The 26243-nt window shown below is 43.0% G+C and overlaps 1 protein-coding gene across 3 annotated transcripts in view; it reads left to right on the top strand.

Annotated features, from left to right (window-relative positions):
• Positions 1–26243, top strand: part of LOC113831991 (KH domain-containing, RNA-binding, signal transduction-associated protein 3) — a 579685-nt gene that overhangs the window by 225278 nt on the left and 328164 nt on the right. For all 3 annotated transcript variants that reach the window (XM_035449678.1, XM_035449677.1, XM_035449676.1), the window contains exon 2: positions 23438–23614. The gene's annotated coding sequence lies outside the window, so the exon portion shown is untranslated. The remainder of the gene's footprint in view (positions 1–23437; positions 23615–26243) is intronic.

Raw genomic sequence — 26243 nt, 5'->3', positions numbered from 1 at the left:
ATGCCTGCTATAATTATCTGCATCAAAGGCAAACTATGGTGTTTGTTCTTCAACCTCCAGGTAGTGGAAGCCTGGAAAATTTTCTCAAATGGAAGCAAGAGGAGACTAGCACTGCCATGACTATCTCTGAAGAAATATGAGAAATCTTCACTCTCAGCTCCCATAGTGCAGTTTCTGATTGCTTTCACAAAGGAGGTCTGGGCCTTTGCAGCCAGCTTTGACTGGGTTAATGGGGTGGTGATATGAGTCCAGTATTAAGAGGAAAATTCTGGCATAGGTCAACAAGGAAGCTGGAGCTGAGGGTCCTACCCAGACAACTTACAGCCTCCTGAGCCCTCTGGATCTACTGACTCAGAGGCTGTCCTTTGGGCCCCTTTCCACTTGCCGATTCTGTCCAATCGCTACACCATGAATGCCTCTTCCAATGCACCTGTCTTTTCCTTCAACTCACCTTGTCATATACTTCTGGGAAGCCTTTGAAACATGCCCCCAGGGTTGTAAAATGCATGACCCCCTCCTGCGGCGTGGCTGCCAGCATCTCCCCATCCAGGCTGGGAAACAGAGCAATAGCAATCAGTATTCTCTTACAAAGGGAAGAGTTTGAGCAGATAGCGTGCTTGTAGAAACAAGAGAGTTAGCAGTGGGCATAGAAGTATACAACATCTACTGAGGGAAATTGCAGGCACCTGGGGACGCTAGCCAAGGAGGGAGCCCATGCGTGCGACAGGTGGTGGAGTCATGGGACAGGTCTACCCAAGACCGTCAGAGTTCACATTATGACACTGCATGATCTGGATGCTGCACACGGAGCAATAGTATGTGATGTTTCCCTGTATTTTGGTCTTAACTCTTGTTGACTTCTCTGTTGACTTCTCATTCTTCTTTGGGATGTGAATGGTCATTCTGAGCCATTGCACACTGCAAGTCCATAAGCTTTGTTTTGATTTCACAGGGATGGATGGTGAATAGACTGCCTTGACTCTCAGGAGGACTTTGAACTCCAGACTTCTGCATGAGTGTGGAGTGTTAAGGGCCTTTTTTTTGACATTAAACTAAATGTGTGAGTCTTTGGAGCCAGGATTGGGATGTAATGACTTGAATCTGAAAGTTTCTCACAGGTTCATGGTTTGAGGACGACTTTGTCACAAGGCTCTGGAGCTGTTTCAAAGGCTGTGGAACCATTAGGAGATGTGGTCCAGCTGGCAGAGGTAGAGAACCAAGGGCGGGCCTTTGAGGATTATGTTTGTCCTCCATTCAGGCTATCGTCTGTCTCTTGGTCTGCTGTGATGTGAAAAGACAGAAGAGTGACATTCTTCAGACCCCACACGGAGAAAAATTTAGCTACTGCTCTCACCACTGTGAGCTGAAAACTCTAAAACCTTGAGCCAAAATCATCCTCTTGATTTGCATTTTTTGCTTTATTTGTTTGTTTGTTTGTTCTTCTCTCTTATATTACACCCCAAGCACAGTTCCCCCCAACCTCCTGCCCTCCCAGTCCTCCCTGCTACCTCCCCTCTGCCCCAGATCCACTCTTCCTCTGTTTTCCTTCAGAAAAAATCAGGCCTCTTAGGTATATTGACCAAACATGGCATAGTAAGTTATGATAAGACTAGGCATATACCCTCTTATCAAGGCTGGACAAGACAAACCAATAGGAGTAAAGGGGTCCCAAAAGCAGGCAAAAGATTCAGAGATAGCCCCCACTCCTAGTGTTAGGAGTCCCATAAGAATACAAAGCTACACAACCATACATATATGTAGAGGACCTACGCCAATTTGTTTCTTTTAGGGACTTCAGTCACAGTGTCGCAAAAGTAAACGTGTGTGTGTGTGTGTGTGTGTGTGTGTGTGTGTGTGTGTGTTTCTGGGGCTGGGAGTCCTAGGCTACTGTGTTAGATCCATAGAACAAATGTCCAGTGTTTAAATTAGTATTAAATTCTTTTGGACACAATGCTAATGAAACATATAAAACTTAACTGATTGTCAAGTAGTTCCTTAGAGTAAGACACAGAGAACATAGTAAGAGAGCTGTTGGTTGGGCATGTTTTCCTCAGAAGGCAGGGATAAAGAGATACAACCTGCATGCCATTTATCTGTCAGAAGATATTGTAGACTTAGCTGTGTTCAGTGATTGAAAAGGTGGGTTGAGTATGCCCAGTTCATATTTTTACACTAGGTAAGGCCCTTGAATGAAGTCTGTGACAGGTAGGTATCAGGCTGCCTCTTAGAATATTACTGGGTACTGATACCATGCTCATTTCCTCACAGCACAATCCATTCAGCTGGAATTGCCTATGCAGGTGCTCTTCTCTCCATCAGACCAAAATTGTCCTTCATTTCTTGATGCCTATGTCAAAGTTCGCCTCCATGCTCGTGTTTTGGCTCCAGTTCCTGCATGTATAGTTACAAAGAACATCTCTTGAGTATGCTTTAATCATCCGAGTCACCAGCTCTTTTGTGGACGTGAGGTCATCAATGCTCAGTCCGTCGCTCTCTCCTCTACCAATTCCTGGAAATCACACCTGGATTTCCAGGTGCCCAGCCTACCAGCTGTGGAGAACTACCAGTGTTTGCAGAATGGCCTTCTATTCCAGCCAGAAAAGCGGGGTTTTGAGCTTCTGTGGCTTTCAGAAAATGATTTCTTCTGTGGAGCTTTGAGGTTCTCCCCTCTTACCACAAGATAACTGTTCCTGGGGCCACCCAGCAGGCTTTGTTTGCATCAGTTTTATTTCATGGAACAGTAGAGAAGCAGAGAGGATGTGGATGAGAGAGAGAGAAAGTACAATTGATAGAACTCTCTGGTTTACACACATCGCAGGCAGATTTATAGCTCTGGGGGGGTGTGATGGTTTGAAAGAAAATGGCCCCTAAAGAGGGTGACACTATTAGAAGGTGTGGCCTTGTTGGAGTTCTTCCAACAACTTATCTTGTTGGAAGAAGTGTGTCACTGTGGGTGAAGGCTTTGAGGTCTCGTATATGCTCAAGCCACACCCAGTGAGACAGTTCACTTCCCGTTGCCTTTGGATCAAGACATAAGGACTCTCAGATGCTGCCTTGCTTGCTGTCACGATGATAATGGACTAAACCTCCAAACTATAAGCCAGGACCCATTAAATAGTTTCCTTTTATAAGAGTTGCCATGGTCATGGTGTCTCATCACAGCAATAGAAACCCTATCTAGGATAGTGGGCTTAGATAGGTTTGCTAGACCTCACCTCATCTTCTATGACAGCCCCTGGCCAAATGCCTGTCACCCCCTAGTTTCCTTTGACTTTAAGCCAAAGGACTTTGCTGCCTCTTTCTCTGCCGAGGTCTAGCTCCGTATATAAGGACGCCAGGTTGGGAGTGTTATTCAGTAAAATGAGCTCATCCAAACTAAGTGGCATTTCCTATGGAGAACGCATGCCTCATACAGCCTGAACATTGTAGCTGCATTGCCTCACAGAGTTGTCTGGGAGTTAAGTCTGTCTATGCAGAGAGAGGGGGAATGATATGTCGCTAGATTTTTAATGTTTGTGTGCTTTTAAATAGATTCGGACACTTTGTTTGTTTTTATCATCACCTTTGAAGTTCTGAAAGACTGAGCCCCTTCTTATACTTTGTTCTGATTTCCATGTGTAATGAAACACAGTTCAGTTTTCCATCTTGAAACATATTCTCTTTCTCCTAGTCCTTTTGCTTTCTTAAAAGTTTGCAGACATTTTTGTTTTTGTCATGGATGCACTTGTGGAGTAAAGTCAGTTATAAGTATAGAGGCAGAAGCTGACTTTAGCTTGAAAATTCATCACAATTTTCCAGCTGATGACAAAGGATTGTGACTTTAAAAAACAAACAAAACAAACAAATAAACAAAAAAACCATGATGTTGGTGTGTTTGATAATTAAAAGCCATTTACAAGTTAAAAATGAGTAGTCAAGGGCTTAGGAGATGGCTCAGTGGTCAAAGCACTTGCCATGGAAGCTTGAGGACCTGGGTTTGATGGTCGGTGTGTAGTTCCAGTTTCAGAGGGTAGAGACAGAATAAACAGTCCCCTCTTCACATATGCAAACCTACACCCACATGAAAATGGGAAAAATGACTGGCCTCCATGAATTTCTCTATTTTATACATTTTTAGATTATACATGAGGCTACAGGTGTAGTAATTTGGTGTAAGAATGGATGCAGAAGAGAATGTGGGTTTGTTTGTAGGGCTAGAATATAAGGATCACAGGTAATTCCCAATAAACTGGTAAAGTCATTGTCGGTTTTTACTTATATACAGAAAAGTGGATGGTCCAAAAAATTGCAAGGGGCAGGGAACCCCTTGGATAGATGGTTGACTGTGGGGCTCAAGTTGGACCTTTGTTGGACTAGTGAGGTGAAAGATACATACAGAGACAGGATGGATTTGGGAGAGAATTCAGGCAATACAGAGGAAAGAGGGAAAGAGAGGAGGAAGGGAGTGTGTACAGAAGTTTCTGTTCCACCTGGTCCCACCACCCTTCAGCCCCAAATAAGCACACAGACTTATATTAACTATAAACTGTTTGGCCAATAGCTCATGTTTCTTACTGGCTAGCTCTCTCTTAATTATTAACCCATTTCTATTAATCTAAGTATTTCCACGTGATCTTATCTTACTGGAGAATGTCCAGACCTGTTACTTCTTCATCAGCTACTTGGCTTCTCCCTATCGACTTGTCTCTACCTCCTCTCCCCAGAATTCTCCTCCTCTGGCAGCCCTGCCTATAACTTCTTCCTGGCTACTGGCCAATAAGTGTTTTATTCATCAACCAATGATATATATATATATATATATATATATATATATATATATATAGAATATATATATAATATATATATATATGAACATTCCCCCATCAAGGGAGAGAGAGAAACACAGATGGGAGAGAGAGAGAGAGAGAGAGAGAGAGAGAGAGAGAGAGAGAGAGGAGGGGGAGGCAGAGAGGAGGGGGAGGTGCTTTAGGAAAGGAAAAATGCTTCATGAAGAAATGTATGTTTGGAGTGTTGGGAGATATATTTTGTTCTTCACTGTAACCACAAATAAACTTCCTCTTAAGTTATAACTTTTTAAAGAAATCACCATTTCACTTCCAGACCCTGGGCTAATTTCTGATGGGGTATAGCAGGAGAAAGTTTGGTGTGTGTGTGTGTGTGTGTGTGTGTGTGTGTGTGTGTGTGTGTGTGTGTATGAATGCATACACATTCTGGGATACATACATTTCTAGGAAGAAGCTGTGTCAGCAGAGACTGGTTTTCTGGTTAGAATTATAACGATGTGGAGAGATTATAATGTTGCAGACCCAGAGGCTAATTATCTCATCTTAGACTAGATTTAGCCCCACTAAGGGCCATTCTTTGTCCATCTCTGGAAATGATAGATTAAAAAACAAACAAACAAATTAAAAAAAAAAACCTTTTGGCATCTCTAACCTCAGCAGAGCACTAGCTCTTACTTATCCCAAAGCTAGGAATGTCATCAGCATCCGAAGCCTACAGAAAATCTTCCACCTCTAGCTTCCCCCACTCCAATGTACCCACCATACATTTTAAACTTACCTGATGTATTACTATCTTCAGTCTGTAAAACTATAAAAGGCTGTAAAACTCTTTCCATGTTGAAACATGAAATTTAGGGTAATCTAAATCCATTTCTGTTTCATTGTCACTCAAAATGGCTCCAGAATAATCTATGCCCAGATATCTGGGGCATCATCAGTATCTCTCTCTCTCTCTCTCTCTCTCTCTCTCTCTCTCTCTCTCTCTCTCTCTCTCTGTGTGTGTGTGTGTGTGTGTGTGTGTGTGTGTGTTTGTATGTATATGGTATGTTATGTGGTGTGTGTGTATGTGTGGTGTGTATGTATATGTATATGGTGTGTATATGTGATGTGTGGTGTTGTATATGTGTATATATGTGGTATGTGTATATGTGTGTGTATGTGTTGTGTGTATGTGTGTGTGTGGTGTGTGTATATGTGTATTATGTGGTGTGTGTATGTGTATATATGTGGTGTGTGTGTGTGTGTGTGTGTTTCTGTGTACATATGTATGCTCCTGCTTCTGTTCCAATGCTCATACAGTGAGAAAGAGTTAAGAATGGGACACATGAGAGGTTTCAGCTATGTCTAAGTTACAGCAGTTGGCCAAGTTCAGAGTCCTTTAGAATGACCAGGATGGGAGTGGGCAATTGTCTGTCACATGGTCTACTCATTCTGCTGTCTTCATTCCTAAGGGCTTGGTCTCTGAAACCTTCCTGGATAAGAACCCCTGGCTAGCACACAAAAATCCCTACCAGAATGGCATGAGAGTTGATGATCACAAGGTTACTGTAAAGTTTATGGGGCTGGGTACATAGCTCAGGTCCATAAAACTCTTGTCACGGCCACTAAAAAATCTGTCTTTAAGCCCTAGAAGCCATGCAAAGCCCAGGCATGATGTGCATACTTTGTGGCCAGTGCTGGGTAAGTGGTGACAGGAGCACCTCCAGGGCTCACACATCAGAGGGCCTATCCTGATTTTCAAGTCCAGCATCCCAGTGAGAGATCCTGTCTCAAAACACAAGATGCATTAATCTTCTGTGGGTTAAAATAAAAGAGGACACAAATTTGGGTTGATAGGGAAGGAACAGATATGTGAGGAGTTGGAGGAAGGGGTGACTATGATCAAAACACAATACACAAAACTCAGATGATTACTAGACACTCCTGAGGAATGACACTCAAAGTTGGCTTATGGTCTTCAACTGCATGTGTACCCCCTCTACACATTTGCACCTACATACACACACATGCACACATGAATAATCAGACAAACTTTTTTTTTGAAAAGCAATTTTGTCAGCTGTTCCTCACATTTCATTAACAGTCAAGGCGGCTCACTAAAGTCAGGAAAACACAAAGGACATTTTCATATCCTAAGTGGAGGATAATGGATGGCCTACAATTGATACATGCTTAACATTTCTTATGCCCAAGTAATTTTGAAAGATCGTTGCTCCTTGCTGCTTATAAGAGATGAAAGAACACCCATAAAATGCAGGTCAAAAAAAAGCACAGCTTGAAAAAGCAATTAAAGCAACCCTCTATTGCTTTCTCCAGTCACCTCTTTAAAATTTATGCAGCAGGCCCACCTTTTCATGCCCCTAATAAAAACAACGCAAACGCACTCCTGGCTTTTTAAGTCATTCTAAGTCCCAGCCACTGTTTTGATTTAGTGCTCCAGTGCCCACTCAAGATCTTAGCCCAAACTAAGAGGTTCTGTATCGAGTCTTCTTCATTCTCTTAAGCATGGATGCTTGTGCAAGAGCTCATGGTTGGGAAAGGTGGGGCCTTCGTGGTTGGTTTCTCTGTATCTGACTTGTGTTTTAACCACCCCGTGAGTGTCAGCTTCTTTTCACCTCTCTCTCTCTCTCTCTCTCTCTCTCTCTCTCTCTCTCTCTCTCTCTCTGGTGCTGGAAGGGGTGAGAAGAGGGGTAAGAGTGGGAGGTCCTTTGGATGGCACCCCATGACCTGGCAGAAGTACTGGCAAGATACTTCAGACATCCTGCTTCTAATAAGCCTCAGAAAGTACCCCACCCCAGATTGTAGCAAGTGTATCTTGGTGGATGCCTCCCTCCCTTCCTTCCTTAGTTCTTAGAATTCTGATTAGTTTTTAATAATGGGCTCTCACCACAACTCACATTACTAATTTCAAAGTGCCTGCTCTGGCCCTCTCTCAGTTGAAAGAGTCCCACACTGCCTCACTGGCTTCTGGAAAAGGTTGCTGTGTCCTTTGCTCCAAGAAACCCCAGGTATCCAGGCGGAAGCTTTTCTTGAGTTCCATCCAGAAATCGGTGGTTGCCTGCCTCCCCTCTGTGCTTCCTTGGTTAGGAGTTGATCTCAATGCAGGGGATACTTCATGGAGCTTCGGGGTGACACACTGAATCCTCTCTCCTGAAACCAGAGGTGACATAGAACACACTTTTGCAAACATCTCTGCGAGTCTCCTCTCTCCATCATTTTAACTTTCTTTGCAACTGCAATGTGGATGAGGCTCCCTGGACAGGCTCCCTGACATTTCCTTTTGAGTTCTACCACTGGGGGATCTGGATTTGAATTTCTCATGTGTTACCTTCTGGCACTTGCCAGAGGCTTTGGATTTAACACCCTGCTATAAATTTGCTTCAAGATATCTTGTGCGCCAAGAGGCAGCTCTCTCTCTCTCTCTCTCTCTCTCTCTTTCTTTTTCCTTCCTTCCCTTCCTCCCTCCCTCTCTCTCTTCCTGTCTCCTTCCCTCCCTCTTTGGTCTCTTGTCCAAATGTTCTCTGCCTGTATGTTTCTGTGACTCAATAGCTAAGACACATCCTCTAAGTTACAGATGGAATGACTCACCCCTGTTTTGTACTGTCTCGAAAGCTCACACTGAGTAAAGCAATTCCAGGAGGGAGGAGGACAACACTTTGTATTATTCAGGTAAGGTGGTAGCTACACCAAAGAAAAAGTACCTGAAAAATTAAGACAAGGCATGACATCTGGTACTGAAGACATACCACGGCACCAGGCACATTGTTATGCTACACAAAACATCACTTAATCTTCTAAACAGCCATGCTTGTACCCAAGATAGCACTGTGTCTTCAGATTTTGCTTAGATAATATTTCATCTAGAAAATCTCTTTGACCATAGACCGTAGTATGGCTATGCTCTACTCTGTCAGAGCAAATTGGAGCTGCACGTTTATCACACCAGGTAGTAATTGTCTACTTCCTTCTCTGTTTCTTCATTTACTATCTAAATAAAAACAGGGCCCATGAGTGACTGTGTTATCATTTATCCTAAGTGCCTGGTGCAAATCCAGCAATCATGGATATTTAATAAATATTGTGCTTCTATGTTAGTTAGGATGAGTTAAGTTATCCTTGAGTAACAAATAACCCCCTATGTAGAGAGCTTGCCCTAGGTAACGTTGAGACTCACCAGGGCAGCTTTCCTTCATGCAGTGACTCAGCCAGCCAGGCTTTTTAGATTTTATAACTCCATTTCTAACAGGTATACTTGGGCTTAGTGGTTAAGAACACTGACTACTCTTCCATAGAATCCTGGTTTGATTCCCAGCAACCACATGGCAGCTCATAACTATCTGTGACTCATGCATGTTGTGCTCAAACCTACATGCAGGTAAAACACCAACCAATACACTTAACTAACCCCCCAATAAAACACAGACAACTAAATATTTTTAAATAAAAGTTCTACTAGAGAAAAAGGAATGGTGGATGGTATACGCCAGTTCTCCTGATTTAGCATGGAAATCTGCAAGTCACTTCTGTGGCACATTGGCCAGGACTGCTCATGTGGACTTGTGTCTCGGTGAAGGGTTTGATGGTAGTGTGAAGAAGCCAATCACCCTAGTCTCAAAATCTCGGCCTAATCTCTTCATGCAGAGATGCTAGTAGGCCGAAGCATGAGTTGACTAGTTTGACAGACACTGGAATGAGAGGGGAGCTGGCTGCACAAGAGAAGCTCTCAGTACCATATCAAGTCTGTCCTTGACCAACAGCATGAGCTCCTATCCGTTGGAGGACATATGGTCCTTCAGATCTATTATTTCTGCTCCTAGCAAGTAATTAATCAAGGACTTAAGTAACCATGGGGCAGAGTTGGAATTTGGACTTGGCATTTGGTCCCAATGTGGAATGTTCAAACTTCTTGAAAAACATTGGGCAAGCAGGAAGAGGAACATTGAGCTGCTGCTAAAATGGTCTCAGGAGAAACAGTACCGAAGTCTCTATTCTTTTAACCAAATTTGATATCACATAATGTAGTAAGGTCAAGTTCAGCATTTCGCTTCTTTCTTTTGTTAGCCCACACTGGGCAATGAAGAGTTAGTAGAAGCCATATTTTTTTCATGTTTAATTTTGGCAGCTCTGTTGAATGCTGGTAACACTCAGCTGAGGCACAGAAGGACTTACAGATGGGATGTGACAAGTCTCCGCACTCAGGTGTTCAGCATCTGGAGTGCAGTGGACAATGTTTGCATAGGCCCTTCAGTCCAGTGCGTCACAAAGTCTTTCTGATGAAGTAGTCTGCATAACGTAAGCCAGGGATTGGAGAAGAGATTGGGGTTCAGACGTGGGAACTGTTCAATTTTTCATGTTTTATTCCAGTTTGTTTTTGTTTGGTTGTTTGCCTGTTGGTTTTCTAAAGAGAGAGAAAGAAAGGGTGTGACATTGGGTGGATGGAGAGGTGGGGAGATCTGGAAGGAAATGGGAGAAGACTGTTATCAGAATATACCCTCTGAGTAAATTAAAACTTTTTAATTATATATAGAGTTCATCCAATTTTTTTATCCCCACAACCATCCAAGAAATCAACTGAAGAGAGGAGGGGTTTGTTTCAGCTCTGGGTTTCAAAGGTTTCCATCTGCCGATCCCCTGGTTCACTATTCTTGGGCCTGTCATGAGGAAATATGTTTTAATGGAAAGGCATGAAAAAACAAAGCGACTCACTTTACACCACTAGGAATTGGGGAAGGATGGTAGGAAGACAAAATATAGTCCCTATTTGTATGGCCTCTTCAGCTTGGTCTTACCGTCTAAGCTTTGTCACCTCCCAGTAACTCATCAAATTATGAATCATTCATTCATGATTTCATCACTTCCTGAAAGGCCATGAGCTGGAAGTCAAGTCTTTAGCACATGGCCTTTGTGGATATATTAGATGCAAAATGTAGCAAGGGCTGTTTGAGCCTGAGGAGTTCTGAGCTAGTTTCTAAGTGGTCCTTGAACTATCTAACGTGACAAAGAAAAAGCCAGAGATCTTAATACCACAGAAAGGCGTTTTGTGTCCAGGGAGGTGGGTGTTACTGTGGTGCAGGAGAGTTACACTGGACTCTTCTGTTACCAGTCTGTGACTTCAAACGCCTTTTGCACCGCAAGCCTCAGTCTTTCCTTAAGCTATCAGAAACACAATGGTAGCAAGGCAGCCTGTCTTTTCTTATTGCAGAAAATGAGACTTGAGTTTCAGGGATGTGAGCTAGGGATGCTCTGATTTGAGCGTGGCAGTTGCCCCAGGATGTGGCTTATTGTCACTGCCCACACTTCACACCCACTCCACACACCGAGGAGAAGACTCACCTCCCTCAGGTTGCAGGGCTGGTTAGGCAAAAGCAGGTGTTCCGATCATGCTGGTCTTCTTCCAGGCAGAGTGCCCTTCCACTTCTGCTCACACGTTGGAGTGCAGAAATGCGGGCGTGAGTTCCTGAAAACGAGAAACATCACCTTCGCCAGAGTGAAGACTTACGCTTTAAAAAACGTGTAAAACATATTGCCTCCAATAATTTCTCCGAGCACCGGAGCCATTTCACAAGTGAAGCGTCGTGGGGGAGGCTACCAGCCCTTGCATTCTGTGCTTTCTGAGGAGCTGAGAATTTTCCTCCTTTCCAAAGCAATTAATATTCCATCACCGAGGCATAATTCAGCAAGCCTATGAAAAAGGAGCTTTTATCTGATGAAAGTGAAAAACACTCATTTAGCCTGACTTTCATTGTTGAGGAATGTATCCCATGACCCTCCGAATCCTGAATCACCCCCAAAGTCCACAGTCAAAAACATCTCGTGTTATCAGGATCTCCAATTATTTCTTATTTAAATATTAAATTTGGGAGGTTGTGAGCAGAGCAGCAGTAATGTAGTATTTCAATGTAGAAAATCTTCATGGACTTAGGAGTCACTGATTCATACACTGGGTATTAGGTGGGCAGCACCTGACTTTTATTTTTGTAGAACTCTAATGCAGTTAGAAGAACTTGTTTTACTTCAATTACATTTTATGACCCTTATTTTAATACCCCTGCAAACCATCCCACTCGTCTCTACCCTTACTACTTCCTGTATAGTACCCTCTTCTTGATCCAGTTGCCCAGCCTCCAGTTCTACATGCAAAATCACGATGACATGGTACATCTAGGTAATTCATTGACAGCCAAAGTTGTTCTGTCCCTCACCTTCAAGGACTCTCATATACTCCATCACCCACAGTAGGAAGTAGGACCTGCTTTTTTCCAGGCTTCCAAGACCCTTCATATTTTATACTGTAGAAGTGTCACCCAGCACATGTTTCCCATTGCGGCTTAGTCTCTATCCTCTGGCGTATGTGTGCTAATGCTGGCATCTCTGGCTGAGGTTCTGATCCTTCCCTAACTCTGCCAATTCTCTGGGCTGAATCCTGGGCCTCAACTTAGAACTCTTGAGAAGTTCAGCGTGACCTCTCAGTACCAAGTAAGGCCAGTTCTTTTGTTTTGTTATGTTTTTTTAAAGTCCTTAACACTTCCTCTCTTTGGGCCAGTCACCCTAAATTGTTGTACTCATTAATTTATTCATGTCCCTTATGAGAACATCTGCTCCCATGAGCTTAGAATCATTATTATAAAAACACATGCTCAGGGCTGGAGAGAGGTCTCAGCATGTAAAAACATTTACTTCTCTAACAGAGGTCATGGACTCAGTCCTCAATATCCATATTAGTCAACTCACCATCATTTGTGACTCTGATTTTAGGGGATCCAGACTCCCTCTTCTGGGCTTTGTCAGTGTCCACATTCACAGGATGCACATAAAATCACACAAGTGTACACACACACACACACACACACACACACACAATCACACATCACATACACATAATTACAGAGACATTACACAGAGAGAATCACACACACATACACACACAAAATCACACATCACACACACATACAGAGACATTACACAGAGAAGAGAGAGTCACACACACACACACACACACACACACACACACAATCACACATCACATACACATAATTACAGAGACATTACACAGAGAGAATCACACACACATACACAAAATCACACATCACACACACATACAGAGACATTACACAGAGAAGAGAGAGTCGCACACACATACAGAGACATCACATACACACAATCACACACCACATACACATAATTACAGAGACATTACACAAAGAGAGAGAATCACACACACATACACACACACACACAAAAAAAAAATCACACATCACACACACATATACGGAGACATTACACAGAGAAGAGAGAGTCACACACACATATAGAGACATCACATACACACAATCACACACCACATACACATAATTACAGAGACATTGCACAGAGAGAGAGAATCACACACACATACACACACACAATCACACATCACACACACACACATACATACAGAGACATTACACAGAGAAGAGTCATAAACACACATACAGAGACATCACACACACACACACACACACACACACACACACACACACACACACACACCTTAAAAGGTGTTCCAGGACAGATTTGCATTCAATGTTATTTAAACATCCTGCGAATGATAAATGTCTTGTCAATGAACAGGGCAAATGAGGAAACTACAGCTTGGCAGCTTGAGTGGTTTTTGCCCAACCAAGTTAAGAGTTTTTCCACACACGAATTGATCCCTTCCTGTGTTTTCAACAGCATAAATTCAGAGCCTTAGGGATACGGTGTGTTTAACACATGTCTTCAACTGAGCATCAGTGGAGAAAACTCCAGGTCCAGCTATGAAAGTGTAATTTTCTATGGGCAGGAAGCCAAATATGACAGAACGAAAGCCAGTGGTGCCAGTGACCACAAAGTGAAGGCCACCGTCTCCGTTTTTGTCCTCTCCTCTACAGTCACCTCAGGAAGGATTGGAAGGAAGTCAAAACAGCTGGATGATCCCATTAACAACCAATAATCTAGGAATGCTGCTAAATTCATTTGAAACTGAACTAGCCATAACTCCCCAAGGGTCCATTAACCTGCGGCTGAAATTAGATTATGTAGAAATAACATTAAATAAAGAGCCACAGTGTTCAGTTAATTGAAAGGCAAACTTGTGAGTGAATGATGAGCTCATTCTCTTTGAAAGGCAGAATATTCCATCACCCTAAGACCCTTGGGGACCAGCTGTGAGTACCTAGATTGAGGTTAACCATAGAGAAAGCACATAGTCTGCAGGAGTCCTCAAAGCCTATTTATTGTTTAAAAAGAACACTTTGAAAGTAAAAAAAAAAAAGTACATGCTTTGATATGACAGCAAGGTTACTTAAGCTTAAATCTTGGATCCAGGATCTGCTAGCTCTGAGATCCCAGAAAAGTTGTACATTGTCTGTGAGCTTCAGACACAGTAGTTTATTGACACGGGGAGGGGTGGTTGTAACGCATGTCTCCAGACTTGTGCAGAAGAAAGCCCCAGGAGTAGGTCATTGCAACACAAGAAATGAGGCACACATCAGGGAAGAACTGTGGTGCTTCAAGGAGACCCCCTTTGTAACAATAAGTCTTTATTCCAAGCCTCCCAAGCCTTGTTGCCACTTGGGCACTTTCCAGCAGCCACTCAAGTTCCGCCTACCAAGTTAGGGCACCAAATAATAAACAGAGACTTATATTAGGTACAAATGCTACTTGGCCAATGACTAGGATTTCTCATCTGCTAGCTCAGTCTTAATTATCATAAATCTATATATTTTATAAGACTTGCCTTATAGAGGACACCTTCTACTGGTGCCCTCTCTTGCCGGCAGATCACATGGCGACTCCAGAGCAGAGACCAGGAGGAAGAGAGAGTGGAAAAGGGATGACTTCCTTCTTCCCTTGCTTATATATGAGTCTCCCTGCTGTGTCACTTCCTGCCTGGATCACTTCTTTACTACATTTCCCAGGATCCTCCTTGACTCCTAGTCCCGCCTAACTTGCTGCCTTATTTATCATATAATAAGACAAACACATACACAGAAGCACTTCCCCTATCACCCCTTCACTGGAGAAAGAGGGCTAAGGGCAGCTTCTTTCTGAATTTAACTGAGAATGAAGAGTAGGTACAAGTGGTTGAGTTGCTCCAGCCCTGGAGACCTTTGAGTTTCTCTTCTCCCCAAAATGCAAAATGGAATTCAGTTTGCTGCTCAGAACTCCCTGAAGGTGGGGGGTTGCACAACAGGACAAAGAGCTTCAGTACAGTGCTAACAGTGAATGGCAGCCCCGAATGACAGTGACTGCCTGGGATTTGTTCCATAAAGTACAAAGCACACCTTGCAGTTACCATACTGAGCCAGTTCTATTGGCCCAATGTGCCTCACTGCCCTCAGCATCTCTAAACAAACACTGTACAAATACATAAAGAAGGTCATTTTGAAGGGAGATGAAACTGTCTGAGGGCAGTTACCTACCCCATGAGAAAACTCTCCACACTCAGGCCTCTGGAGCCACTAACACACCTATTGCCTTCATGACCTCCTGTGAATGCCAGGTTGCCAGATACCCTAAAAATGCAGGGCTAGAAAGGAGCCCAACAGACTGAGAGAGTGTCTAGCCCAGTGCAACCCAACTTCATGGTCTTAGTAGGCTTCTGTCTGAGGAGAAGCTGTGTTTTCTTCATGGGGCTTACATTTGCCATTATTCCCAACTGCCAGCCAGCCTGTCAATACACAGAATAGAGAGCTGGAGGGGGAAGCAACATGTTTCACTGAAAAAAAAAAAAAGGTTTAGAAAATGAGCATGACCTTGGATAAGGTACTTAACTTTTCTGACTCACACTTTAACTTACTTATCTATAACGTCAGAATTGCTGAAAGCATTAAGTGGTGGGAGGTGACAGGAAGAGCTCACGAGCTTGGCATTTTGGCAGATATATTGCATAAGGTCAATAAATAACAGACATCCCTCCTTTCCTCTCTTTTTTCTTCCCTCCCTTCCTTCTCTTACTCTCTTACCTCCATCCTTGCATTCTTTTCTTCACCCCTTTATTTCTCTTCCTCTTTATATTCTCTTATTTTGCCTTCTCCCTTTATTTCTTCTTTCCTTCCTTCCCTCCTTCCTTCCAGTCCTTCTTTCTTTTGCTCCTACCATGCCTGCAAATTCATTTCCTTCCTTTCTGTCTACTAATCTTCCCCTCTCGTCCTGGCTTCCTGAAGCCTGAGCAGAGCCATCAGTCATCGTTCTCTTGGGCTCAAAGAGGACCAGACATTCATGCTCCCTCTCTTCCTGATACAATTGGGTCCTCTCGAGGATCAGCTCTTCTCTCCGCCACAGACAGATGGCAGGGGAAGAAGAGAGTCCCCACAGGGGAGTATAATAGCTCTGATCTGGAGTCTCTCAGATGGCCTGTCTGGGAAGGCATCCAGAAGAACTAGGGATTCAACATGACTTTTTCAAAGTGCGGTGTGTTTGTGACCCCTAAAGTAGTGAAGATTTGAGGTCCTTCTGAGATCTGATGGGTCTGAAGCATTAGAGACTGAGGCACCAAGGATAGCATATGGCTAGTAAGAAACAGTCATTGCAAACGCCGAGTCTTGTGCTTCAGTTGATAAAGGCATAAAGGCGTTATCTTTATGGCTAGACAGACTGGCACTCAGATGGGCACAATAATCATCTCAAAATTACACAGCAGGTATTCAGCAGAAGTGTGTCACATACTTGGTCTTCTGAGTCTAAGCTATGGTTCTTTCATTCTGATAGGCTGGGTTTTCTACCATGTAGACACATAGACAACTCAAGAGTGTATGTATAATTTTTATAATTTTGATTTTCACAGTTGGGCTTCAGCGTCACTTGTACTGAAGGGTTAGCCCTTTCCTTATGAAAACTTCCCCTTCTTCTATGATTTTCCACCTTCCATGGGGGAACAACAGCACCTATCAGCCAAACAAGCAGCTTGGGAGCATCTTGAACTCTTTTATCACTTTTCAAGCTTAGACCACTTACACCATCCCTAGGTCCTGGTGCCTCTTGTACCTCCAGCAATGTACCCCATTTAGCAACCTACTTATTAGTCTTCTTCCACACTGAAATGTAGCAGCTTGGAGGGTTACCTTCCATTTATGCTCTACCCATCAGTGAGATGACCTTCCAGTGCTACAAGCAATGCATTCAGCAACCACTCGCTTCCTAAAGGAAGCTGCTCTAACTGAGTCAGACAAGGATGTCACACACAATATTTCTAACCCTAAATAACTCCATAGAGGAAGACACAGGACACTTTCACAGCTAGAGCACACTGCAGTTTTGCCTCCAACACTCATCCACCCACTATACTTTGTTCATTGCACCACACTGTCTCTCAGGTATGTTCAGCCTACTACCTGGCCTTAGCTGGACACGTCTCATCCCTGAAGTCCCTCCAGGTGGCTGTGCATCTTTCTGGTCCAATCTGGAGATGCTTTGTTTTCTTCCAGATGTTTTTCTAAGCCCTTTCAGGCAAGGTAGGACCCAATTTCTCAACCCTCATCTTTTTCTCTATGGATGCCTTAGAATGGGTGAATATCACTTCTTTCTAGTGTATATAATACATATACACATATTTATACATATATATATATAGTTGGCTGTTAATGGATAGGTCCCTGTTGACTTCTTGAGGAAAATTCAAGACTTGACATGTCAACCAACAGGACTTCTAATCAGCATGACCACAGTTCTGGGCCACACTAAAGAGGCAGTTTTGAAAAACAGCAGCCCCTCTAGGAGCCCCAGATGGAGGCTTGGTGTCACTGTTAGATGATCATTTTGGGCTTGGAATGCACTGTTTCCCAAGGGATACAACTCTCATAATTAGTTCCTTTGGTACTTCTGTGTGGTGTTTGGTCACAGTCCTAAATAGAAGATGACTCAGCAAAGGACAGAACATCTGAAGTACATGTAGCCATGACCTCAAACTTCTCAACAGCAAGTCTAATGGAAGAAAAAAATTTCCTTTCCAAATTAGTATAAAAAAAATTCTGGCAACTGACCAAGACCCCAGTAAATTTAGGACTCAAGGTGGTTCCATCTGTGTGATGAAAGAGCCAGAATGTGGCCCCTGTACTCAGTATGCAGCAGTTGTGTCAAATCAAGGGGCTGATCCAGGGTGAGGTTGAAACCTTACCAATGGAATGCTTTCAGCATGAAATGCTTGGTTTACTTGGTCTACTTAGACTAAACTTACAAATTCCTAGAGCATAGTTGTCTTAGGTAGGGTTGCTATTGCTGTGATGAAACACCATAACCAAAGAAACTTGGTGGGGGTGTTATTTGGGTTACGCTTCCACATCACAGTTCATCAGCAAGGGAAGTCAAGGCAGGAACTAAAGCAGGGAGGGACCTGGAGGTAGAGCTGATGCGGAAGCCATGAAACGAGTGCAGCTTACTGGCTGCTCTCCCATGGCTTGCTCAACCTGCTTTCTTACACAGCTTAGGACCATCATCCCAGGGATAGCACCACCCGTGGTGGGCTGGGCTCTTCCCCATGAATCACTAACCAAAAAAATTCCCTGTTGGCTTGTCTACAGCCTGATCTTTTTGTTTTTTCGAGACAGGGTTTCTCTGTGGCTTTGGAGGCTGTCCTGGAACTAGCTCTTGTAGACCAGGCTGGTCTCGAACTCCCAGAGATCTGCCTGCCTCTGCCTCCCGAGTGCTGGGATTAAAGGCGCGCACCACCAACGCCCAGCTTACAGCCTGATCTTAAGGAGGCATTTTTTCAAGTGAGACAGACTCCTTTCTCTCTGATGATGCTAGCTTGTATCCAATCGACATAAAACTAGACACTGCAATAGTCAGAGTTTTTTAAATGCTAGTTATAGTCATGTAATTACCAGACTATATAATGGAGATGAAGCACACTGAAGAGTTCTCAGTGAGAGGGCAAATACATCACCACCAGGCCCCATCTTGATTCGATGAAAAAGTATCTCTGGAAACAAAGGTATTAGTGTAATGAGGAATGTGGCCCCCAATCTCCACTTTGGCCATATCATTGAATCTGTCATCACAGCTGCTCAAAAACTGTCCAAACAGCTATACCACGACCGCTTTGAACACAGGATCGCCTGCTTCTTATTTTCACACCTTGGGCCAGCATTCAGGATGGGACCTCATGCCTGTGATGAATTAATGAATCAACTAACTGTATGCTAGATGAGCCTCAGGGAAGAAGCACTCAATTTGTGTTCTGTATAACACCAATGTTTTGGTTTGGTTTTTAAAAGCCTCTCTGGGCAGCCGGGAAATGGTGGCACATGCCTTTAATCCCAGCAACTGGGAGGCAGACACAGGTGGGTCTCTTTGAGTTTAAGGCCAGCTTGGTCTACAAAGTGAGTTCCAGGACAGCCAGAGTGGTTACACAGAGAAACCCTGTCTCGGCAAAACCAAAACAAACAAAAACAAAAAAATCTCTCTGGCTTTGTGGAAAGCAGCTTGTTAAGGAAACATTTAAAGTTGTTTAAAGGTAGGTATAAAATATGAGTCAAATATGTTTGAAGAAGTCTATTTAAAGGGACAAAGAGTCTGCAGGCAGTCTGAGCCATCAGTATAAGCTCTCTAATCCCCAAAAGAGCCTCTTTCTTGACTGATGAATCACACTTTGGTATCATCTCCCAAATCTGAATGGCTTAGTCACAAACATTCACTCCTCAGTTATTCTGCATGCACAGAAGAACAGGCAGGATGGAGGTTGGTCCATTCTTCTTAGCCACTAAGGAAACCAGGTCAACAAAGACTCCATCTCAACTCAAGCTCCCATGATCCCTCAGGCATGGTAAGCAGAATCTGCCACCCACATGTTGGCTATTAAAACTGCCATCTGGAAGTGACACACATCATTTATGTTCTCATTTAGCTGGATAAAACAGGTGATATTGTCAGGCCTAACTTCAACAGGGAAAAGAAGAACATTCCTCCCAAAATTCCATAAAGGAATTGAAATATTGGTGAACAAACAGGACACTACCCAAACACTGAATCTGCAAGAGACCTGCATTTTGCACCTCAAACATGACAACGACATTCAACAATGGTTTGGAAACATTTGCTTGCATTAGTTGAATGCAGGGCTATCTCCACAGGCACTGAAGAAAGTGAGATTCCTTTGTTTCAAGCTACAGTAAATAGAAATTGTGGAGACTCCCAAATCTACCTCAAGGTTATGCCACTCTTCCAGGCACAACCATAGACTATAGCCATAGAGAGAAGAAAACCTGGTGTTGTGGCATTAAGAGAGGGACAACACTTGACATGGCAGAGGTCAACTAGGTTGCAGGGATGGAGTCAAGGAAGAGGTGACACTGGGTAAGTTGTTGAAGTGTTCTCTTGTGCCTGTCTAACATACAAGAGAAGGGTAGATAAGTGATCCCACAGAAGGTGACAAGGGAAAGCTACTTACGTGGGTTGGTGCTCCAGCCAACCATCCTCACCTGCTCTGTCCAGCTTGTTCTGGAAATGGATTGTAACACATTGTCCACTTGCCCCCATTATTTGATTCTAAAGCATGAGGGAGAGCAGGTCAGTAAAGACAGAAGAAAGCATTTTGCATAAGAAATACAAAAAGATCAGCTTGCTCTAACAAAGATGAAATTGTACTTTAGAGATATGGGAATTAATTTTGCTCAAAACGGGTCATTGTTCAATGAATGACTAACCAACTCCAATAGAAGAACAGAATCAAATCCTTTATATTTGGAAACCTGCGATAAGAGTTTAGCTTTCAATCAGTACAAAAATGAATAATGTGTTTTGAAGTCGTGGGTGTAATGAGTTCACTAGACCCAAGATAAATGATAAATGGGTGTCTTATTGGGGAACAACTTACACAGAACAATAAAGAACCACCACAGCCTTTCTCTGCCCTTCTGATCCAATCCACCACCCAAGAGAGAGAACACAAGACAGAGAAACCATGCCTCATGCTTCCCTGAAACCAAGCCCAAAGAGGTGTGGCCACTAACACAAATATGCTGGCAAGGAAGATGCACTCCCATGTAAGGCAGATTGAAATGTGGAGCCAAATATAAATTGATAAAGGGCAGTTTATTAATAAATTATACTCACGCACATCTGATAGCCAGGCATCAAGGATCGAGATCAGGGGGCTCCACATACTCACCCCTCACTCTTAAACCTTTCCCATGTCATTCTGACCATGCCCAAATGGGCGTGGTCAGTGGCATCTGTGTCCAGCCCCAAGTGGGCATGGATAGTGTTACCTGTGACCATGCCCAAGCTAGTGTGGTCGGCAGTACCTCTAATCATGCTTTCTCCCTACACCCATGCTTTCTGTGATTAAAAAAGAATCACCCAAGATAATTGAATAAATGTCCTCCTTCACATTGCAACACACATAAAAACAATACCCAAATGTATAAATGACAAGCTTTAAGAAAAAAAAAGTAAACCTTGGAAGGTATTATAATAAATATTTAGAAGTAGTTTGAGTAACAGGTTGGGAAAGTTGTTCCATAGAAAATTTAAGACATTTCATACTATAAAGAAAGAATGACATATTTGATTATAAAATGTTTTCTTAAATGTGGTTTCTTGTGAGAAATAAAATAACAAATTCAAAAGAAAAGTGACAGAGTAAGAAGAATATTTTAATATATATAATAAATGATGAACAATCAAAATATTCAGAGAGCTCTTTACAATCATTTATTTAAAATCCTCATATAAACAAAGGCATAATAAAAATCTTCATGTAAAAAATACCACTTAATATAAAATATATAAAGGCTAATAAACATCTGAAAAGCTGTCAGTCCCAAGAAACATCAGTGACATGTTTATTGATATTTTTAAAATTAAATTTATATTAAATTATTAATAGCTAGAATAAAATTTAGCCAGTTAAATCCAGTGATAGTTAAATTCTTGAAAATAAATGTTTAATACAAATCATACTGATGAGGGACATAGGCTAGAAAGCCAGAGTGTTAGGTACCACAAAACTTCTCAAGGTAGCTTTCAACAGCTATATTGCCTCTCTTTGTTGTACCTTATTTTAAACATGCCTATTTCCCAGGGCTGCTGTGACATTAAATGTGACAACATGGGAGATGCTGGCACACTGCAAGTACTTGGCGATGATTGGGGTTTATTACCCCCTGTCAATGAGAGCATCAAAGTTAAAAATGCATGGCAGTTTCATTTATAGAATGGTGCCCTACAGAAATAACCACCCACGGGCATAAATTTCATTTTACAAGAATATCCATTTCAACGTTTTAATGGTAAAAATTTATAGACCATTTTAGGTGTTAATTAACAGAAAAGGAGTTGCATAAATTTTGGTGACCTTTTCTTTGTGCAGCATTATGCAACTGTTTACCAAGAATGGGCCAGATCCCTGTTTATTGAGATACAAGAATCTATATGTGCATATCTAGGGATATACGAAAAACGAAAGTCAGAGACTCATTCCAATAGTGTGAAATCTTGGAGGTCTGGAAGAGGAAAGGGGAATAATGGGAATGCAGACTTCAGTGGGGGAGAAGAATGGGAAGGGAGGAAAGAGAAAGAGTAGAAGATGGATAACTATTACTAAGGATGTTTGAAATTTGGAGACCTACTGTTTTATAATCTTCATGTAGGTGTGTGTTTATATATTAATGTAAAAGAGTTTTGTTGGGTCACCCTACATAGGGCATCATGCTCCCCCTAGAAGCTATAGGCTGTGAAATAAAAAAAAAAAATCCCAGTCCAGATGTGAGATATCTTCTCTCATGTCGTTCATCAAGCCTGTTCTAGAGACCTCCCCTGCCCCAAACAATGCAAGATGTTGCCATTGTTCTTGGTTGTTCACCAGAACCCTGCTGAAGGCATCACACGCTTTGGTTATAGGATATGGAGAAATCAAGTTATGACTACTATGGGGAGCCCACCATAGATGACCACTCAGACACAGGCTGTAGCCAGCTCAAAGTCTTTATTCTAGCTGGCTGGGACTACACTCAGACATTCAGAACTGAAGTTTAGCTCCAAGTGTTTAGGCTAAAGGATTTTTAATGCTGAAAGTTATCTTGCTCCTCAGCTGCAGGGGGAGATTTTGCACAAAGTGAGCAGTTTAATAGAAGCTAAGATAAGCAGCTGGAAGTGGAGTTTTCCACAAGCAGGCAGTTTAACAGAAGCTATAATAAGTTAACTGGAGTGTCTTGACCTCAGTTTTCTAGAATAGACTTGGGTAATTTTCTATGAGAGTCTCCATCAAATCCTAATCAAACCTAGAATAGCCTCAGCAAGAATACAAAATGGAAGAACCTTTGCACTGTTTTGTCATGTCACACTGATCAGGAAGCTTTGTCCCTATTAGCCAGAAGGTGTTATACGAGGTATAAGAGAGAAAATCATCAAAAGTCTTACCCAGCTATGCATCGTGTGAACTACAGTAATGACTAATACAGCATGAGATGCTCATGGATGCAGTAATGGCATGGATATTTTGTAGTTACCAACCAGATTTCTGATTGGACTTAAGACCTCCTGCACTGTGAGAAACTCATTCATGGTAGTGTAAATCTGGCCAAAAATTCATGGTCATGAAGTTCAAAATTCCCAGGGGTGAACCTATCACTATTATTCTACTAAATGATGATATAATCAAGCTTACCTCTAAATTCATATCTCTCTCACCACAGATTGGTGCAGCTCTCAGACCTCATCAGAGGAATTTCCTTATATAATGGACAGGCTTTGATGGAGAACAACTCGTTGAAGTGCAGAGCATAAATGTCTGTGGAGTGCTCAGCCACAGATGGGATATCTGTGTCACAACTCATCTCTCAAAGCCCAGGGACCATCATTGGAAGATGAAGGTAGGAAGATTTTTAAGAGCCAGGGGTTGAGGAGAACTCAAATGAAACAGTGTCTTCTGGACATGACAGGACCGTTGTCCTCATGAATTCCCAGCAGCTGTGGTTGACTGCCCAAGACTTGCACAAGGTCCAGCCATTCAGCATTCCTGAATGATGGGCTAGGTGCTCACAAATCACATATTGACAGCCATTGGCAGCTGATGGCTTCTTAGAGAGAAAAAGTCAGCTTTATTTAAGGATGTGGCCCCCAGCAGGTCAGCCGCTCCCTAGTGAATGGCCCCATACCCATGCATATGTGGAGAGCATGAATTGGACTTGGTGGGTTATAAAACAAGATGATACAAAACTTGGAGTGGGTGTTGAAGCTCAGTCTTGTCTGCCCTACTCTGACTGTCCCCTTCTCAGTGTCTGTTTTACCTTCTTTTCTGTTTCTGTCAGCAGTCGGTGGTTTTTCTTGTTTTTCCTTAGCAAAGCATGTAATCCTCAAGTTTACTTCTCTATTAAGGTATTTATTGTTTTCCTTTCCCCCAACAAAAATTGGTTCTTGGAACCAATTAAACTGTGCTACTGTGAAGCTTGCAGGCCAGCTGCCGACCGCCTGAGTCTTACACTCATGGCGGACACAAGGGTGAGGGGCAGTGAAGACTACAGGCAACCCAGGGACCAGGCTCTGTCCTTGCTAACTGTTGGCCCAGGAACTCACCTTCCAGTTTCTACACTAACCCCATGGAGGGTTCAGAGCACAGGCTGGTTGCAACCTTCTCAGATCCCAGTGCAATTTTGATGGTGATGAGGCTCAAAACCATGGACCTTCGAGAAAGAAAAAAGATCCTGAAAAACAATCCCAATTCCCTTGTTTTGAGAGCTCAAAATGTCCAGGGAGAGTATCTTGGTCACTGGCTGGTATCTAATGGGGCATGAAGCCAAGATAGGAGCCACTGAGAGCTCTGTCTCCTCTCTGTGGGAAAGAACCTCTTGAGAAGTGTGACTGGCTCAAGGCTGGGGGGTGAGCCACTGCAGGCATGTCCCCAGAAACTCCAAGAGAGCTCACACCCCACATCCTTCCAGAAACCCATCTTCCCATCTCTGCGTCCTATTGAGGGGCAGTGTTTTCTAGCCATGGACTTCAGAGTTGAACAGATGTGGGCTCAAAGCTTTGGTCTATCAATGATGAACCTTGAGATCTGATGCTAAGACAGCTTCTGTCTTCACGTGTGCAGCTCTCAGCCTCCAGGGTTCTTCTCTCTCACTCGTTTCCTTTACCATCCCATCCACTTAATGCCTGGTCTCCCCTTCTTCAGTGCTTCTCGCCTCCTCTCCTTTCATTGGTGTGTCCATCCTCGAGTTCTGTATCTCAACATTCTTTCTCCTCTTCTGTCTCCAATGGAAGACACTGAGCTGTAGGTAGGGTAGATTAGAGCTGTGTATCTCCACAGCTATGGATACAGAAAGTAGCCAGGAAGCTGACAGTATGAGAAGATCATCTATCTGCAATGCAACATGAGAACTGTGGGTGAACAGGAGACGGTGCACACTTTACACGGTCCCGGTCCCTATCCATCTCTCATGCATGTAGAATTGACCCTCTGTAAACAGTGTGCACAGTGCTTTGTGTAGACTCTTGCTCTCAGAATAGCAAATGAAATCTCTAGAAATGAACTTTTCCTTTGTCTGTTATACCTTAGCACGAAATTGGCAATACAATCCTGTCTCTCTTTAGTTCCCATCTTTGTAAAAAGCTTTTGTGAATCAAGAAACATTCAGCAATAAAGAGAAGAGGGGGAGGGTCCTTTATAGAGGACCCACTAAATGACAGTCACCTTCTATGAAAACACTAGGGACTCACATCCTCCCTTGCTAACCTAGGCAGTCTTCTTTGGTGCATCCCACTCTCCTTTGAACCCCAGGGAAGAGGATCCCAGCAGGGGCTCTGCTGTCTTCACACCTACATCTCTGTCTTGCCAGCCAGAGGCTGTTTGTTTCTTTGTTTCTGTGCTAAGAGGCACAGTCTTGTTTCAAGGGAAGTGTGAACAAACAGACCTGAGGCAATTCCTCCTCTCCATCTCCTTCCCCCACCCCAACAGCTGCTGTTCCCTCATTCTCTCCCCCTTTCTCCCTCAGCACTTTCTAATACCAGGAACAATGCTCAGGGTGACCATTCTGAATCTGTCCTGGATTCACTGCTGAGTTCTACAATCCTGTGGCATATTTTCTCCACGTGTGCAAATGCTCTAAGGGCATTGCCATCTCCACTATGCAGTCAGTTCGGGTAGGTGGACCAATGTGTACATGTCATGGATCAGTCAAGTGCAACTTGCTTTTTTTGACAGAGGACACCACAGTGACAGAAAGTCCTGTGTGCAAGTTTATGGGAAGTATCAGATGAGGCAATGCAGAGTAGTTATCAGTGTGGGGGAAGGAGACAGGCTATCCACATTTGGAAGACACACTCCTGATCTGTAGGGTAGGATTACCTTCTTGGACATCTAAAGTTTTGGAGATTAGAGTTCAGCCCGTTCAGTCTGAGCTGAGAACCATCACACACAACTACATCTCTTATTCAGATTAGAGATAATTCTCATTTGTGTCTGGATTTCTCATACCCACATAGGATCATGTTTTGAACACT

Source organism: Cricetulus griseus, chromosome 10, assembly GCF_003668045.3.
Source record: "Cricetulus griseus strain 17A/GY chromosome 10, alternate assembly CriGri-PICRH-1.0, whole genome shotgun sequence".
NCBI lineage: Eukaryota > Metazoa > Chordata > Mammalia > Rodentia > Cricetidae > Cricetulus > Cricetulus griseus.
The sequence above is the reverse complement of the archived record's forward strand: the minus strand, read 5'-3'. Positions and strand labels throughout refer to the sequence as shown.